This window comes from Triturus cristatus, chromosome 9, assembly GCF_964204655.1.
Source record: "Triturus cristatus chromosome 9, aTriCri1.1, whole genome shotgun sequence".
In the NCBI taxonomy this organism is placed as follows: Eukaryota; Metazoa; Chordata; class Amphibia; order Caudata; family Salamandridae; genus Triturus; species Triturus cristatus.
The window spans coordinates 929,795,064-929,808,570 of NC_140592.1; the positions used below are offsets into that span (position 1 = coordinate 929,795,064).

General features: G+C 46.9%; 1 long non-coding RNA gene across 1 annotated transcript in view; it reads left to right on the top strand.

Annotated features, from left to right (window-relative positions):
• LOC146799081 (uncharacterized) overlaps nt 1–13,507 on the top strand; it is a 75,686-nt gene that overhangs the window by 23,752 nt on the left and 38,427 nt on the right. The window lies entirely within an intron of this gene.

Genomic DNA, 13,507 nt, shown 5'->3' on the forward strand with positions numbered 1-13,507 from the left:
TGCCTGGCACTCACAAGACATGGACACTGCAACCGGTGGTCCCCAAAAGATGGATCAGAGACACAGAGAACCTTGACCACGAGAAATTGGCTGCCCGCTGTGAAACTGACCTCCCCCCCACACCTCACCACGGTCGACAACCTCACTGAACATTATTCCACTACTATATCCAAAATTATCAACGACCTTGCTCCGCTAAAACTAAAAAGAACTCAGATCAAAGACAGGAACCCCTGGTTCAAAGGATCCCTCAATAATGAGAGAAGGTCCCTCCGGCAAACAGAATGGAACTGGAAAAAGCACCTGTCAGCAGCGCATCTTAAACTTCTCCGCCAGGCCAAAAACGCCTACAACAAGAAAATCCTCAACTCTAAAAAAGAATTCTTCAGATCAGAACTGGATAACGCCAAGAACAGGCCTCGCAAATTATTCGAGTTGGTCAAACACCAATCCAACAAACTGGCTAAAACGTCCAAAGAAATCCCTATCTCTCCTATCCCATGCGAGCAATTCTCCTCCTTCTGTGATAAAATCTCTGCCCTAGGAAAGGAACTCATGTCTGCTACCTATCTCCAAACTCCACCGGCTCTACCTCCTCACTCCACGCCGCCCTCCCAGACTTCCCTCAAAAACCAAGCGCTCTGGTCCAACTTTAAAGTCTATGATGAACAATCCTTCTCAAAAATTCTATCCTCTTTTGTCATGATCCTCACGAGACATCTGACTACCAGACGGAAGATCGGCGCCCCCAGTGGTTATCTCACAGCACGGAAAAAGAGCGTACTCCGAGACCAACTACAAGTCCCAGAAAACATCGGGACGTCCAACGGCAGAGCACCGGAAGCGGGGTCGATCACATGACCGCCGCTATAAGACCATCCCCCTCTGAAGAAACGGTGCTTGACAATCCGAGGAAGTTCCCTGAAGACAGCGCTTAGCGGATGGTATTCCCCGCTGGAGGACGAGCGCTCGCTTACTTTTCCTTCGCCGAGACTCCAATGTCCAAAACCCGTTGTCACGCCGCTCCTGAGGTCTCCCTGGTTCCAGTTCCTGCCCGAGGTACCAAGATCAGGTAATCGGGTAGCACACTCCGTTGGGAGGAGCAGGAGCACCCGTTTGAATCCTAATATTCTAGGCAGTGCAGTAACTGCAGTAGTCCATTGACTTCCCCGAGGAATCCACGAGTTCCGTTTCCCTCGGCAGCGTTCTGCGCAGCCTGCGCGAGGAGGCGTGGAAGCCCCGCCGCTTGCTTTCTACCGTTGTTTTAAGAGAGAGAACGCCTTTTGTTCAGATAGGCAGTGTTGGTTACCGCCAGAGGTAACTTGGTAGTGAGGATAACTACCACTTTCGCAAAAGACCCAGAACGAACTGGCTCCGAGCAAACAACACCCTATCTACCGTTTCCTGCCGTTTCCTAGACCGTGAAGCTAACGGTCTCCATGACTGGGGAATCGAGGTTCGTGCACGCAGTAGGTGAGTTGTAGTCCTAGAACGGGAGAAGGGAGGTAGGGGGTATGTGGTACTTCCTTCCCTAATTACCTGACTTGTCTGTCTCCTCCTCACTACAGCCTGCTAGAGAACTACCCCGTCAGACCCTCCAGCTCGCTGACAGAAGAGCCAAGCTGACCCTATTCTTTCCTTTATTGTTCCTCTCTTTTTCCCCCTATGTGCCTCTACCACGCATTGGTGGTTGTTTTGGTTCACCAGCGTGGGGTTGCACCTGTGGGAAGAGAGAGATATTCTGCACGTCATCGTTCCTGCCGATCGATCAGCGGGTTAGTAGTTATCTAGAGTATACGGCTACTGCCAGCCTGACAGATTGTCAAGCCCACGTATACCTTTCGGCCTGAACGATGGACTCCAATGTCGTGCTGTCCTCCCTGTTGGAAAGCATTACGGCTTTACAGCAGGAAGTGCACGCTTCACGGTTAGAGAACCAAGACATGAAAAAGGAAATGTGTACCTTGCGCAGGGAGGTTGCAGGCATTACTAGGCAAGGCCCTGGCAAGAGTACATACATAAAAGATTGGACCCTTCCCCCTCCTGCGACACGCACAACCCCGGTACTGGGGGGTGGTGCCTCTGGTACAGGGTTCTTTACACCTTCTGGCACGTCCCAACCTCCACAGGATTCTGCTCCGACAGTGCATGTCATCCAGACTCATGGTATACCATTAGCTCCCCCCGAAAGGTTCTTTGGGGACCCCAAGAAATTTGAGACCTTTCTTAACCAATGCAGGCTACATTTCCTCTGTAAACCAACGATCTTCCAGGAACATACCGCAAAGACTTCCTTCATGATGTCGTAAATGGGGGGTAATGCAGCTAGCTGGACCATTCCATTAATGGACAGAAACGACCCGGTGCTGCACAAATTCCACGACCTTTGTGCAGCAATGAGAAGACTATTCGATCGAAAGTCGCACATGCTATCCTTGGATCGTGAATTGCTCACTCTCCGACAAGGCTCGCAGGATCTGCTATCATATATCACGGCCTTTAATAGATTGGTGGTGGAAACCGATTGGCCTACCGAGAAACGTTCCACCGTCTTTTACCAAGGTCTTCGAGGTGAGCTGAAAGACGTGTTATCGCAAGTGGTTCAGCTGCCTCCCACTTGTGAGGAACTGATTGATCTCACAGTACAGTTGGAACATCGCCTGCAAGAACGGAAGACTGATAAAGTCCGAGGTGAGAACCGCTTCCCGTTGCCTAGGATTAGATCGCTCCCCGAGGACCGTCCAAAAACCACAGATCTTAGCGAACCTATGCAGATCGGGGGAGTGCGAGGTCCTCTTACCCCTGAAGAACGGGAAAAAAGAAGGCAACAGAAGCTGTGTCTTTACTGCGGAAAGAGTGAGCATTTCATCAGGGAATGCCGCGCGAGAGCCAAGGCCCCCCGAAAGACCCGGTCCCACACATGTGCCAGCAGCGGCCTTTTCACAGGAGTCGGAAAACTAGAGAGCCCACGACAGGAAGGGATCACTGCCATGGGTACCGATTTCTCACGGATCCCCCTTGCACTAGCTAACACCATGCAACCCGCAGTAGCTCACATCAATGTGTGTGTAACTTTATGGATCACCGAGAACAGCCCGGTAGACGTGGCGTCCTTGTTGGATTCAGGCGCCACCGGAAATTTCATGGATCTCCAATATGCTCGACGGTTTGGGGTGCCGTATGAAAGGAAGATGATACCCGAAATAGTAAAAGCCGTAGATGGGAAGACCTTAACATCCGGACCTGTTAGACATCACACCATACCCCTGAAAATGAGGGTAGGGGAAGACCACTACGAAATTCTGCAGTTTGACCTGATAGACGCGCCTCAATTCCGTTTGATCCTAGGCATGCCGTGGCTGACGCTACATGACCCGGTAGTACGATGGGCAGAACGTACGGTGTCACTGACCTCTGAGTATTGCAAAACGCACTGTACTCGGCAATTCTTGCAGGACAATGGTTCCAGAACACAAGCAAGTTTCCTCGCTGAAGGTCGGGAAGAACCCGAATATTGCTGTGCTGTCTCCTTACCCAACGAGTATCTGAAGTATCAACCGGTGTTCGACAAACAAACAGCGGCCAAATTACCTCCCCACCGAACATTTGATTGTCGGATCGATCTACAACCTGGAGCGGACATCCCCTGCAGCCGTGTATACGCCCTAACAGAACCGGAGACCCGCTATCTCAAGAAATATCTGGAGGAGAATCTGGAATCAGGGTTCATCCGCCCTTCCTCGTCGCCCGCCTCATCTCCCCTCTTTTTTATTTCCAAAAAAGACTGCGACGAGTTACGAGCCTGCATCGATTACCGCGCCATCAACAAGATAACCATCAAGAATCGATACCCTCTTCCTTTGATTCCCGTGTTGCTAGACCAGCTCAAGGGGGCCTGAATATACACCAAGCTAGATCTTCGGGGTGCATACCATTTAGTTCGTGTAAAATCTGGGGACGAATGGAAAACGGCGTTCCGAACTAAGTTCGGTCTTTACGAGTATCAAGTAATGCCCTTTGGTCTATGCAACGCTCCAGCAGCATTCCAGTTCTTTATGGATGAAGTCCTCCGAGGTCTGCTGGAGGTGTGTTGCATAGTCTACATAGACGACATACTCATCTATTCGTCCACCTTACAGGAACACATCACCCATGTGCAGGAAGTGTTGACACGCCTTCAACGCCATTCGTTATATGCCAAGTTAGAAAAATGCTTATTTCATGTAATGGAAGTCGCCTTCTTAGGGTACATTATTAATGCACAAGGGTTTCAAATGGATACCGCCAAAGTAGATGCAATCACTTCCTGGAAAGCCCCAAGCCACGTTAAGGCGGTACAACGATTCCTGGGGTTCGCCAATTACTATCGGCGGTTTATAAAGGACTTCTCAAAGGTGATTCACCCCATTTCTCGTCTACTGAGAAAAAATACCCCTTTTGTCTGGGATCAAGAGGCGGAACGGTCTTTTCAGGAGCTAAAACGACGGTTCACAACAGCTCCCATTTTGTTACACCCGAATTCTGACCGGCCATTCGTGGTGGAGACGGATGCGTCTCAATACGCCATAGGAGGAGTGCTGTCTCAACGACACCAACAAACGGGGCAACTCCATCCGGTGGCGTATTATTCCAAGAAACTATCCCCGAGTGAGGTGAACTACTCCATCACGGATAAGGAGCTGCTGGCCATCAAACGGGCCTGCGAAGAGTGGAGGCACTATCTGCTAGGGGCAAGCCATACAGTTGAGATGTACACCGACCACAGAAACCTTTTGTTCCTGAAATCGGCCAGAGCCCTCACACCACGTCAGTTACGCTGGTCCATGTTCTTCTCCGATTATGACTTCCTCATCAAATACAGACCTGGACCCCAGAACGGCAAGGCCGATGCCTTATCCCGTATGGAAGAACCCATACACCCCGAAACGAGCCTACCCCCTGATCCACCGTCGATCCTGCCCAGCAAGGCTTTTGCTCATCAAGTGCATGCCCTCGCCTTTTCAGACGAATACCTTGAGGCTGTAAAGGCGTCCTTAACCGACTTCGACATCTCAGCCTGGATACAAATAGACCCCGCCCACAGAAACAAAAAAGGGGAATTCCTGTTCCAGAACAATGCCTTATTTCTCCCGCAGAAAGCACAACAACAGCAAGCGATCTCCTGGATACATGATTCCGCTCTTGGAGGCTATTTGGGGGTATACAAAACCATAGCAGGGCTCGAAAGATCCTTTTGGTGGCCCACCTTACGAACAGATGCCAAAGAATACCTGAAGAATTGTGCCGTCTGCGCGCAGAGCAAAACCAGCCATTTGAAACCAGTGGGACTGTTGTGTCCCATACCCATCCCACCAGCCCCATGGCACACGATATTGATGGATTTCATAGTTGAGATGCCACCCTGTGAAGGATACACCACCGTGCTAGTAATTATTGATCACCTAACAAAGATGGGCCACTTCGTCCCTCTCAAAAGACTACCCACAGCGGGCGAACTGGCTCTGGTATTCCTACAACATGTGGTGAGAGCACACGGACTACCAAGGGTGCTTATAACAGACCGAGGATCCCAGTTCACCTCACGCTTTTGGAGAAAACTATGTGAAACTATGAACATCGATGCCCGTCTATCCACAAGTTATCATCCCCAGACGGATGGCAAAACAGAACGCCTGAACCAGACATTAGAACAGTACCTGCGTTGCTTTACCCTCCAAAACACCATAGAGTGGTACCCCTTAATATGGTTAGCAGAGTTCGCATACAATAACGCAGAACACACCACCCTAGGGTGTTCCCCATTCTTTTGTCTTTATGGTTTTCACCCCGACATTCTTCCATTCGAGTGGCCTGTGGTCACCACACACCCTACAATTCAAGAACACCATACACATCTCCGCACCATTCTCAGAGAAACCAAACTCCATTTAGAGACAGCGCAAAACACACAAAAACTATACGCTGACCGAAAGAGAGCGCCAGAACCCGAGTATAGGGTGGGAGACAAGGTATGGTTATCCACCAAGAATTTACATCTAAAGGGGGTGGGTAAACTAGCACCCAAGTACGTGGGGCCATACCGAATAAACCAAGTCCTGAATCCTGTTGCGGTAAGGCTAAGCCTACCTTCCTCCTGGAAAATACATCCTGTTTTCCATGTCTCCCTTCTCCGACCATGCCCTGCCAGCATGAGACTACCTCTGACTCCCCTCCCTGTGGAGGTGGAAGGGCAAGAGGAATATGAAGTCCAAGCCTTATTAGACTCCCGACAGGTGAGGGGAAGAGTACAATACCTGGTTGAGTGGAAAGGGTTTGGGCCAGAAGAACGGACTTGGGAACCAGCAGCTAACCTACACTGCCCAAAACTGCTACAACAATTCCATGCCAAATATCCTGGTAAACCAGGACAACCGCCGAGACGGCGGTCCTTGAGAGGGGGTACTGTCATGATCCTCACGAGACATCTGACTACCAGACGGAAGATCGGCGCCCCCAGTGGTTATCTCACAGCACGGAAAAAGAGCGTACTCCGAGACCAACTACAAGTCCCAGAAAACATCGGGACGTCCAACGGCAGAGCACCGGAAGCGGGGTCGATCACATGACCGCCGCTATAAGACCATCCCCCTCTGAAGAAACGGTGCTTGACAATCCGAAGAAGTTCCCTGAAGACAGCGCTTAGCGGATGGTATTCCCCGCTGGAGGACGAGCGCTCGCTTACTTTTCCTTCGCCGAGACTCCAATGTCCAAAACCCGTTGTCACGCCGCTCCTGAGGTCTCCCTGGTTCCAGTTCCTGCCCGAGGTACCAAGATCAGGTAATCGGGTAGCACACTCCGTTGGGAGGAGCAGGAGCACCCGTTTGAATCCTAATATTCTAGGCAGTGACGTAACTGCAGTAGTCCATTGACTTCCCCGAGGAATCCACGAGTTCCGTTTCCCTCGGCAGCGTTCTGCGCAGCCTGCGCGAGGAGGCGTGGAAGCCCCGCCGCTTGCTTTCTACCGTTGCTTTAAGAGAGAGAACGCCTTTTGTTCAGATAGGCAGTGTTGGTTACCGCCAGAGGTAACTTGGTAGTGAGGATAACTACCACTTTCGCAAAAGACCCAGAACGAACTGGCTCCGAGCAAACAACACCCTATCTACCGTTTCCTGCCGTTTCCTAGACCGTGAAGCTAACGGTCTCCATGACTGGGGAATCGAGGTTCGTGCACGCAGTAGGTGAGTTGTAGTCCTAGAACGGGAGAAGGGAGGTAGGGGGTATGTGGTACTTCCTTCCCTAATTACCTGACTTGTCTGTCTCCTCCTCACTACAGCCTGCTAGAGAACTACCCCGTCAGACCCTCCAGCTCGCTGACAGAAGAGCCAAGCTGACCCTATTCTTTCCTTTATTGTTCCTCTCTTTTTCCCCCTATGTGCCTCTACCACGCATTGGTGGTTGTTTTGGTTCACCAGCGTGGGGTTGCACCTGTGGGAAGAGAGAGATATTCTGCACGTCATCGTTCCTGCCGATCGATCAGCAGGTTAGTAGTTATCTAGAGTATACGGCTACTGCCAGCCTGACATCTTTGAACCCCAACAATCACTTCAATGACCCTCTCCCCTCAAACTGCTTAGCCGCTACCTCTCAGGCTATCGTCCCCATTTAGACTGCAATAATCAATGCCTCCCTCTTACAGGGATCGATATCTGACTCTCTCAAAGCCAGCCAGGTTGTCCTATTTAAAAAAACCTACGCTAGATCCTACCTCACCTGACAACTACAGACCTATCTCCAATATCCCACTCCTAGCTAAAGTGCTGGAAAAATGTGTACAACAGCAGCTGAGTTATCACATTACCAACTTCCACCTACTAGACGACTTGCAATCTGGGTTCAGACCTGGGCACAGCACAGAAACCACACTCCTCCACATCGTGGATGATGCCCTTCAAGCCTTTGACCAAGGCAAAACCTGTCTCCTAATCCTCCTGGACCTATCCTCGGCCTTCGATTCGGTTAACCACGAAATTCTGCTTAATCGCCTCAAATTTAGGATGGGCCTAGATGGCACTGTTCTTGCTTGGTTTAGGTCCTTCCTCCAGAATCGGTCACAGAGAGTCCTGATCAACGGCAACCTGTCCGCTTCCTCTCCGATCACGGTTGGAGTCCCTCAAGGATCAACCCTGTCCCCTACCCTCTTCAATCTTTACCTTGAACCGCTCTCAGAGGTGCTGCGCACCGCCAATATCTCCTACCACATGTATGCCGACGACACACAGCTCTACATCAAAATCTCTTCTCCAGAGGACATTCGCTCCCTGAATGAGGCCCTGAAGTTGACTGTTCACTGGCTCACATCTAACCAGCTTAAACTCAACGCTAAAAAAATGGAGTTCCTCTTAATTTCACCACCTAACTCCAATACAGACATTCAAAAATGGATCAAGGCTATCACAGCGCTAAACTGCTCTCCTACCTTTGTGGACTCTGCTAAATCCCTTGGAATCACCTTAGACGGCAACCTGAACATGCGTGGCCATATCAACTCGATGGCCAAAACTGCCAGATTTCAATTGAACTACCTAAGAAACCTGAAACCATTCCTCGACACCCCAGATCTAAAATCGTCAATTCAGGACCTAGTCATCCCTAGGCTAGAGTATGGTTGCTCCACCCTCACAGGCCTACCCAAGATCTCTATGGTACCCTTGAAAGCCTGCCTCAACGCCGCCGCCAGACTTCTAACTGGCTCTAAGAAGTTCGACCATATCTCGCCCCACCTTAAAGCTCTGAACTGGCTTCCTCTTGAGGCCAGAATCCAATTTAAGCTGTCTTGCATCACCCACAAGGCTCTTTACTCCAAGTCCCCTGCATTTCTCACCCAGAAACTCGTGATATCCGGAGGAGCCAGAAACACCCGGTCCGCCAGAGACCTTTTGCTCCAACCCGCACGTTTCAGGACAAAAAGAACGTACAATCAGGCCTTCTCTGGGGCTGCCCCAAGAATATGGAATTCACTCCCACCCGCCATCAGAAGAATATCGTTTCTAGCTCACTTCAAAAAGGAGGCTAAAACTTTCCTAATGGGCAAATTCCTCTCCTAACGCTCACGTTACAATCATCTCCATAACCTGGCTTCACCTATCGCCTCGGCACTATCGTTGGTCCTTTTCTCCTTATGATACCACCCGGCACTTCCAAACAAACCTCCCGGGTGTTGTGACTGCTTTTTCTAGCTCAATGTATCGATTTGTTCTTACCCCAAAATGTATCTGAGTATTATGATTGTTTGTTTTACCAATATATTGCATCTACTTGTCCCTATCCGTTTGGATCTCTTCCCCCTTTTGTCCTTGTATCCCACCTGTTACTACTGTAAAGCGCTCTGATACCCTAACGGGTCTGGTTCGCGCTCTATAAATCACTAATTAAATAAATGGACCTCCTTCTCGTCTTATAGTTCCTAAACTCACTACTGTTTTCCTTCCTGGACTCAACTGTTGACATATAAGACATCTTTGACAAAGGCTTTCAGCTATAACCCTAAATTTTGGGTTGTACCAAGTCTGTTTGAAAAGTCTGATCATTGCATCTCTACCTATGTGTGCCTGTCTATGGTACATCCGTGCCATATTAGAGATCATGCTATCAGGCATAACTGGTCTTTCATCCCTATAGACCCAAACTCCATCTTCTTCTCTTTGTCTACAGCCTGATTTTATCCATATCTCTTTTTCCTCATCACCTGCTTCTTCCTGCAATTGTCTCACTTCTTCCCATGTTTCAACTGTGTTAATAAACATCAAAGGACATGAAACATGTTCTTTTTCCCGCCTCAGATTCATTGAAGTTGTATGTCCGGGACAATATTGAGCTATCTCATCAGCGAACCTATTGCCTTCTGTAATGTAGTCATCACCATTTTTGTGTGCAGCACACTTCACAACTGCAATCTCTTTAGGCAGCTGTATCGCCTCAAGCAACATTTTCACAAACTCACCATTTCTAATTGGAGATCCTGAAGAAGTCATGCATCCCCTCTGGGACCAGATCTGTCCAAAATCATGCACCACTCCGGAGCCATACTGGCTATCCGTGATCACAGTGATTCGTAAATTTCTTCCCAGTTTAAAAGCTCGAATCAGAACAGTCAGCTCAGCAACTTGGGCTGAACATATTCCTCTCAAACAAGATACTTCCATGATGTCTGCCTCCGTACATACAGCATACGCAGCACTCAAAATTCCTTCTTTCTTTCTCAAGCATGATCCACACAAACATCACATAATCTGATTCTTCTAGAGGTTCATCTTTGATGTCAGGGCGGGGCTTTGTACAGAATTCAAGTACATCCAGGCAATTGTGATCAACGTCATCTTTGACCTCTGCATTTACTGCATCAGGTAATAAAGTAGAAGGATTCACACTTATGCATCTCACAATCGTTACATTGTCTGCACACAGAATCACCTTTTCATATCTGGTTAATCGACTATGTGTCATGAATTGGGTTTTTGTTCTGGTCAAAAGGATTTCAACTGAATGTGGGACATATACCTTTAATGGGTATCCCATCACAAAGCCTTCACTCTGTTCCAAACTTACACAAGTGGCTGCTACTGCTGGCAATGCCTTTGCTACTGGGTCCAAAACAGCTGAGAAGTATGCTATGGGCCGTCTCATTCTTCCATGCCTTTGTCCTAGTACCGAAAGTGCACATCCGTCTCTTTCACTACAGTACAACTCAAATTCTTTCTCATAATCAGGCATTCCCAACGCTGGGCCTTACACAACCTGTTTCTCAGTTGCTCAAAAGCTTCCATCTCTTGCTCATTCAACAAAAATGGAACTTTTACATCAAATGATTCAACAATGCAATGGTGTCAGTAATACATGCCTCTTTGGTGCTTGATTCCACCAATAGGTCATCAATATACTGGACCATAACAGATTTCTCTGGCATTTTCAAACCTTCTAGAGATTTCTTCAGAATCTGATTAAAAATGGAAGGACTTTCAGTATACCTTTGAGGAATTCGGCACCATGCCAAAATACGGTCACCAAACCGGAAGGCAAATAATGGTTGTCTATCAGGGTGTAATGGAATTGAAAAGAATGCATGGCACAAATCAATAACTGTGTACCATTCTGCATCATGTGGAATCTGATACAGTATTACAGCAGGGTTTGGTACAATTGGACAACAGGGAACAACGATTTTATTAACCTTTCTCAGGTCTTGCAATATCCTATAGGTTCCATTAGGCTTTTTCAATCCCATTATAGGTAAATTACATGGACTACTCATAATTTCTCTCAGAATCCATTGTTCAATTATTTTATCAATCACTGGTGTTATTCCCTCAATAATTTCTGGCGTTAATTTGTACTGTGGAGTATTCGGGTAAATTGCTTCTTCTTTTACAGTAATTTTTACAGGGTCAACTGCTTTCATTAGACCTATATCTTCACCTGTAAAATCCCATACATCAGTCTTCACTTTTCCTTTCAATTCAGTAGGGATTTTTCTCTGCATCAAACTCAGGAAATGTATCATAATGTTCTGGTTAAAGTGCTGTCAAAGTCACTTTATACAGAACATCATCATCTGATGTCTTGAATCAATACCATCTGGGGTACAATAGATGGTGCAGTTCATTTTTACAAAGGATATCACGTCCAAGTAAATTTACAGGACTGCAATCACACACTACAAGACGGTGCATGTCTTTAAAGGGACCAATTTCCACCTCTACTAGTTTAGTAAGAGGGGATCTAATTTGTCTGTTTGAGACACCTACAACTTGGATGAATTCACCTGAGAGAGGAAGGTTTGGAAATTCAACTGATCTTACAGTAGAACGGGTAGCGCCAGTATCTACAAGGTAAGTAATACTTACACCATTTACCTTTCCAGCCACGAACAGACCTGAATAATCTACCTCTAGAGTTGTGCCAAGCACGCACTCCTCTTCCTCTCCTAGGCACCGTCATAAACTTTCATCCGATTCATTTCCATCCGGTCGTAGCTAATACTGTTAAACAGCAGCTGCGCGCGGCAATTTCGTTACCTGCTCTCCACCGTAGAATCCTGTCTCTGCACTGTATCTTTGACGATTTACACTCTTTGGGAGAGATGGCTGTGGCACCTGACTCTGTTGAGTAACTACCTGTTGCTGTGGCGGTTGTTGATAACCCACCTCATTCTGCACCTGTGGATTTAATGATTTATTTTCGGTATTAACTTTTGGAGGTAATTTACACTCGTTTTTCCAATGCCCTCATTTTCCACAATTATGACGTGGACATTTCTTTTTAGCGTCTTCTATATTCATCTGACCTTTTCCTTTACCAATGTTTGGTTTCATTTTTCTCTGCCCTGCGTCATTAATCTGGTTAAGTATCTGAGTTTCTTCCTGTTCTGCAACCTTCACCTGTGCCCACATTGCTTTTTCTTTGAGCTTACGTTGTCTAGCTTCAATGTCATCACTGCAATATTTCGCATACCTTAAAACCTCATCCACTGTACTAGACTGCCAACACAGCATATGCTGTTTAATCATTTCACTTATCTCAGGTCTCAGACCATACACAAATCGATATACAAAGTGACTCATTTCTTTTTCACTTAAGCTCTCATATCCACTGTACTGTTTAAAAACTAGAAGCAACCTTTCATAATAAGCATGCATAGACACTTTTGCTTCCTGAGTTGTTCTATCGTTCTTCACCCAATCTGTTTTTTCTTGGAGGAGTCTTATTTTTCAGAAAGGTGATTACTTGCTCATATTTTCTCATTACTTTTGGACCTGGAGCTCCTGTTTTGGCATCTCTAGGATATTCTTCCTTCGGCCAATCAATTGTGATTTTACATTCTGTTTATAAATCAGCAGGTACAACAATCTCAAACAATCCATCCAAATCTTCCCACAATACCTTTGAAACCTTTACAAACCTTTCCACTTGTCTATACCATTCTAAAGGCTTTTCTCTCAATCTTGAAAAATCATTTGTAAATGATGACAATATATCCTGTCTGGACCATGGGACATGTACATAAACTCCTCTTGGAATTTCTCTCATTGGACATTCTACTACTATTGGTTCCTTTTCTTTTACCGGGAAGGCTAAAGTTGCTTTGTCAGCCGTATCTTCTTTTCTCTTTGTCCATCTACTTCTCCATCTATCTACATCTCCCCATTTTCTCAGTAACACAATTACTTCTTTAATCTAAGTTAACCATCCTGAAGTTTTCAAATTCTCTATATCTTCCTCACTAAAATCTACTCTATAAGGTTTCTGTAACCCTCTAACTTTTGCAAAATCTACTCCCAACCCAATTGCTGTTTCTTCCAATTTTTCATCCAAATTCTTAGCTCTCCAAGTAATACTTTTACACATAGCATCAACTCTTCATCCTGATATGTTTTTAACCGATCTGTACCAATAGTTCCTAGAATCAGTTCTTCCATGTCTAATTTTAATTTAACTACATCCAAAGGTTGTGGTTCTGTATCTTTCTTCTGCA